General features: G+C 52.4%; 1 non-coding gene across 1 annotated transcript; it reads left to right on the top strand.

Annotated features, from left to right (window-relative positions):
* The first annotated feature begins 3,155 nt into the window (after positions 1-3,155).
* Positions 3,156-3,347, top strand: LOC140214993 (U2 spliceosomal RNA). The gene has a single exon (XR_011891915.1). It is a non-coding gene; the product is annotated as a U2 spliceosomal RNA (small nuclear RNA).
* The last annotated feature ends 2,751 nt before the right edge of the window (positions 3,348-6,098 follow it).

Raw genomic sequence — 6,098 nt, 5'->3', positions numbered from 1 at the left:
ACACACGCGAGACAGATCTTTGTCTCTTCCAGCGCTCGCAACCATGTCGGGGCCGACGCCGACGACTGCGTGGTGTTTCAACGATTGGCCGGCGTGACACAATGCAGCTGCGTGCGGGATGCCAGCGATTCCGTCGTGTCCGTGCGGCGGCTTGTACGCAAAAGTTGCGTCAAAGGCGTCGCGCTCGCGCCGCCCCGGCACACGCGGTTTCGGACTTTGTCTCTTCCAGCGCTCGCGTAGTCGTGGGCACGATTGTCGACGTCGGAACGGTGCGCGGACTACGCCACGAGCACGCGCAAGCCGAAAATCGCACTACGGTACAATGTCGGCCGGGGCCGTACGGCCCCTTACAGTAGCAGCGATAAGTGCCCAGACCTCCATGGGGCCGTACTCGTGCGACGCGGCGGCGTACTGCGCCGAGCCGAGCGCCAATATTTGGCTTTTGCAGGGCGGATTCGAGCTCTGGCGATCGCCGCGGTACCGCCGCTCACCGATTCAAGGCACGCTAGCGCGGCCCCTTCGCCATTTCCGAGCACGCGTGCGAACAGTGCGGGCGGCGTGCTCGACGCCCCGGCTGACGTCGTTTCGGACTTTGTCTCTTCGCGTGCTCGCGGCAACGCCGCGGCCAACGACGACGTCTGCGCGGTTCTTTGCCGGTTCCCGGCGTGCTATAGTGCAGCCCTCTGCAGGGTGACACCGGCTCCGTCGTGGCCGTGCGGCGGCTTGTACGCAAAAGTTGCGTCAAAGGCGTCGCGCTCGCGCCGCCCCGGCACACGCGGTTTCGGACTGTGTCTCTTCCAGCGCTCGCGTAGTCGTGGGCACGATTGTCGACTTCGGAACGGTGCGCGGGACACCGCCACGAGCACGCGCAAGACGAAAATCGCACTACGGTACAATGTCGGCCGGGGCCGTACGGCCCCTTACAGTAGCAGCGATAAGTGCCCAGACCTCCATGGGGCCGTACTCGTGCGACGCGGCGGCGTACTGCGCCGAGCCGAGCGCCTATATTTGGCTTTTGCAGGGCGGATTCGAGCTCTGGCGATTGCCGCGGTACCGCCGCTCACCGATTCAAGGCACGCTAGCGCGGCCCCTTCGCCATTTCCGAGCACGCGTGCGAACAGTGCGGGCGGCGTGCTCGACGCCCCGGCTGACGTCGTTTCGGACTTTGTCTCTTCGCGTGCTCGCGGCAACGCCGCGGCCAACGACGACGTCTGCGCGGTTCTTTGCCGGTTCCCGGCGTGCTATAGTGCAGCCCTCTGCAGGGTGACACCGGCTCCGTCGTGTCCGTGCGGCGGCTTGTACGCAAAAGTTGCGTCAAAGGCGTCGCGCTCGCGCCGCCCCGGCACACGCGGTTTCGGACTTTGTCTCTTCCAGCGCTCGCAACCATGTCGGGGCCGACGCCGACGACTGCGTGGTGTTTCAACGATTGCCGGCGTGACACAATGCAGCTGCGTGCGGGATGCCAGCGATTCCGTCGTGGCGGTGCGGCGGCTTGTACGCAAAAGTTGCGTCAAAGGCGTCGCGCTCGCACCGCCCCGGCACACGTGGTTTCGGACTTTGTCTCTTCGAGCGCTCGCAGCGATGTCGAGGCGATCGCTTACGTCTGCACGGTTTCCGGTGTGCTACAATGCAGCAGTCTGCCGCACTACACCTCTTGGTTGCCGAGGCCAGCACGGCAATTTACTGAAGCGAGCGCATTGCGCCCAGGCGGCAGCGGACTTTGTGCTTTCGGGAGTGCTCTTGCTGTAAAATTTGAACGGCTGCAGCTGCGCGAAGCAAGTGTACCTATTTTCACTCTCTCTCTGTCTGCCTTTGAGGCGACTGTAATTTCACTTTAAACGCAACTGGAGGCGGGAGCAACCTGATGAGAGTAGGTGGACTTCGGTACATGTTGTAATTTAGAAATTGCTTTCAAGCTTTGAGGACATACACCTTCGCGCCATCTGCTTTCCCCGTCTCTTTGGCACTTTATAGTATGTGCTGCATGCTCTGCATTCCAAAGAAACACGCCTGTGTCTCTCCCTCTCTCACGTTCTTCTTCTTTTTGTAGCTGCTGTTGTAGAAGATGCTATGCTCTTTAATCGCTGTAACATAGAGTGCTTGCACAAGCCAACAACTGTTGCGCGTTTTTTTTTTTTTTTTTTCTCTTCCCAAGACGTTTCTGCCATTATTCACTAACTCTCGTTCTTAGTATGCAATGGAGCGTTAGCTCGCGCCATCTACCTTTCTTTCTGTATTGCAAAGTCCGCAGGTTTTCCTAGTTCCGTACACAGATGGCGCTAATGCGTTTTGGCGCCAGGTTCGAACGACCTCGCTGTACTCGTGTTTCCCATTTGAATGTTTCAAAGGGGTTTGCGACAGGGGGTGGTTCTTGTGCAAGGCTGAGCTTTCCAGCTGCGTTTAAGCTATGCTAGCATGTGTGCGTATATATATATATATATATATATAAATACACAAACACACACACACACACACACACACACACATGCATATATACATACACACACACGGTAATGGTAAAGATGATGAGGTAGCACTTTTTTTTTTTTTTTTACAATGCCTGTGTTTCAGATGGCGATCTTTCTCCCCTCTATGTTTCCGGTGGGAAGGAGTGTGCAGCGTTTTCTATATTTATTTTGTCATTCACTTCTATGTTGCTCGTCTTCGTACATGGGGCATGCTACCTAATTCTACCGGTCGAATCGACACGTTGCGATCCGTCCCGGCCTGTGCCGTATCAAAATTTTCAGTGGGCCTTGCGGTAAATAAAAAGAAATGAAGGAAATGCGCGTAGTATATTACAATTGCACACGGGCTTGAAACGAAGCCCTCAAGGAAGGTCACCTTGAGCGGTCGCATTCAGACGGAAGTAAGCATTCCCCTGGCGCGTTTTTTTCCGCTCGCCTGTTCCGTTTTCTACGAGGTTGCCTTGGTTGGTTTCGCGTTACAAGCAAGCTTGCACTCGGGTCTCGTTTCTACGCGACAGCGTTTCGTTAACAGCGAAAGACTGAGGCGTTGCGAGTTCATCCGTGAGATAGGGAGCGTTGAGTCTGTACACAGGCTGAATTTTATAATATTGCCCACGCTGTTGCTGAGGTTACCCATGTCGGCAGGGCGCCCACAAGGCAGTAGTACAATGAAGTGAAGTGAAGGACATCGCTTCTCGGCCTTTTGGCTAAGATCAAAGTGTAGTATCTGTTCTTATCAGCTTAATATCTGATACGGGTTCTATATGGACCCACGATATTAAACCTATTTTTGGAAGTTGGCGGAGTGCTTGAAGCCTGCTTCACCTCCGCCGCAGGTCGGCCCGGTATTGCACTACCTCCGGGATCGGCCCCGCTCACTTAGGTGAGACTTCATTCAATCAAAATGAAGAGCACAAGCTCAACGCGAGCAGTGACTTGACACGCACCATTCCTATACTACACGCAACGATGCCGGTTCGCGGACCACGAGAGTAATTAAACTGCCACTCCATCTGTGTGTAGCGTCGCACTTGTTGCGTCGCAAATGGGACAGCCGCTCCAGCAAATTTCTAGTTATGGGCTTCGAGAAAAATTAATGAAAGCAAAAGAAAGAACCAGAATTCCTATTTGTCCGATGTCTCTGAATGATTGTCTCCTGTAAAGAGCCACTTGGGGGGATGGGGGGTAGGATTAGCCGTGGGGTTCGCAATCAATATGAATCCCACTCAAAGCCAACACTGGATTTTGGAGTTCACTATCGCTTGGATCCGTAAACCACCGCGGCCACGCAAGCTCGCCCTGCCGCCGAAATCCGCTGCCCAAGTGGAAGAAAGATTCCCTATGAAAGAAAAATAGAGTGCCCGATTTCTGGCAACTACTGTGCAGCCTTTGTGTACACATTTTCGCAGCAGTGGGACCGAGCGCCTCGAAAACAAACTTGTCGTATGCCCAAATGTGGCGAAATATATTCAAGGGTTAAAAGGTGCCTCATCTTTCTAACCTGTATGTTACGAAGACCTGTTGCTACCTTTTCATCATGAACATCATCATCATCATCATCCTGGCTACGCCCACTGCAGGGCAAAGGCATCTGCCATGATCCTCCAAGTACCCCGGTCAGGTGCCGATTGTCGCCATGTAGTCCCTAATCTAATCTGCCCTCCTAACTTTCTGCCACCCCCTGCTACGCTTCCCTCCTCTTGGAATTCAGTCTGTAACCCTTAATGGCCACCGGTTATCTTCCCCCCAGATTGCATGCCCTGCGCATGCCCATTTGTTTTTCCTGGTTTAAACTTTGGTGTCATTAACGAGCGTTTCTTCTCGCACACCCCAATCTGCTCTATTCCGATCCCCCCGTGACGCCACACCCATCATCCTTCTTTCCAGAGCCCGTTGCGTCGCCCTCAGTTACCCTTCGGTAATCCTCAAAGCTTTTTGTTGGGGCACTCGTGGCATCTTTCTCGTTTAATGAAGTCAAATTTTTTTCAGTTTTGGGGGAAAACTCAATGAGCTAGGCGCGATTGTGTCCCTGGCGCCGCTCTCAACAAGATGGCGGCGCCCATGCTTTTTGCCTGCAGGTTCGGCCCTACGCAGAACACGCCTGCCGGGCAGTGTAGCCACGTTGAAGGGGCAAAGCGTAGTGCAGTGAAGCGCTTGCTCGGGCGAAAAACGCAAATATGAGCCAAACAGGAATTTCCATTATTGGAAATTCCAGTTCAGTTTGCGCATTGCGTTCGCCTAAGGTAAAGAACACAAATGCGAGTGCCACAGCAGTCAAGTCAAAGCTTAGGATTGCGTATCATTTTTTTTTTTTTTTTTCTTTTCGTGCCTTTTACTCCTGGCCTGCGTGGCCCTAGCGCGCATGCACACGAAAGTAATGAAATGCTGAAAACACGAAATAATGCGGTGCGGCTGTATCATATCTATTTTGTGCGCTTTGTTCTTTGTGGACTACAGCGGTGTGCGTCATGAGAAAGTTTCGGTGCCCTTCTTGGGTGACCAGTGAAGCTATATTTAAAACCACATTGATTTGTACGGTTATTGCTACAAACTGCGTGTGGGTGTTTTTCTTTTTCGCTGCCAACGATGGGTTATCGCAACCGCGATCGGTTCTGCTGCTACGCTAGACGCGTGCTTGCCAACGGTTGGCTCTATACGCGACCCGCGACGCGTGGTCGGCACATTCAAGCAGTCAATTGCAAACCGTTCCAAGAAAAAGGATGTACTCCACTTGCCACCTAGTTCGACGATTGTACTTTCTGACCCTCGAGGAAGCGCCGCCTTCCCACGTTTTCTATAATACGATAAGATTCAGAGCGACCGCGACCACTTGTCTTTGTCAATATCTCGGAAACGCTTTCTTTGTTTTCTTTTTTTTTTTTTAAATCCAGATACTCAGACGCGCCCGTGTTCACGCGCACTTGTTCTCTCCGATAAGCAGGGAAGCTCGGTTGGGGTGGTGTCGGGCCTTGCGCATGCGCTGCTGAGCTCGTCGCTTCGCCGGCCGGTCGATGCTGGCGCGGTACTGGTAATGAACTTCGACGTGCATGGTGAAACGTCACTTTGTATTGCCACTGTAGACTAGCAATGCAATGTGTTTGCGAGCGATTGGATAAATGAGAAAGCGTGCACTGTCTACAGTTCATGCCCCTCTAGAGTAGTGGAAATGTTGCTCCAAGTGTTAGGTTTGTAATTTGCGCCTACGAACATGAACTAAACAAAGAAAATGGTCTGCAGCCGCCTTCGCTTCATAAAATTCCCGTACGAAGAAATTTCCGTGCGCGAATGAGAGAGCAAAAGAGAGAAACCATGTTAAGAAGAATGGCTGCCTTTTACGTGATCTCGCGCATGAAACCAGACGATAGATTAATTTTAGCCGTTCATTTTGATTTGCCGAATGTAAACCGGAACACTTTCTCCACGCGGTCTTCAGATTTGAATGGCAATCAATCACATCCTTTCTTTTTTTTTTTTTTTTCTGTTTCTTTCTATCTGGAACCGAAAGAATTCAGAACGCCATTTCAATCTTAGATTCGATTAGATATCGCGACTGGTATGCTGAAATATCACGCCTTATCTGGTGTTAACCTTCTTGATCACGGCAATAAAAAATCGCCAGTTCCCGAACTT

Source organism: Dermacentor andersoni, unplaced genomic scaffold, assembly GCF_023375885.2.
Source record: "Dermacentor andersoni unplaced genomic scaffold, qqDerAnde1_hic_scaffold ctg00000775.1, whole genome shotgun sequence".
Lineage (NCBI taxonomy): Eukaryota > Metazoa > Arthropoda > Arachnida > Ixodida > Ixodidae > Dermacentor > Dermacentor andersoni.
The sequence above is the reverse complement of the archived record's forward strand: the minus strand, read 5'-3'. Positions and strand labels throughout refer to the sequence as shown.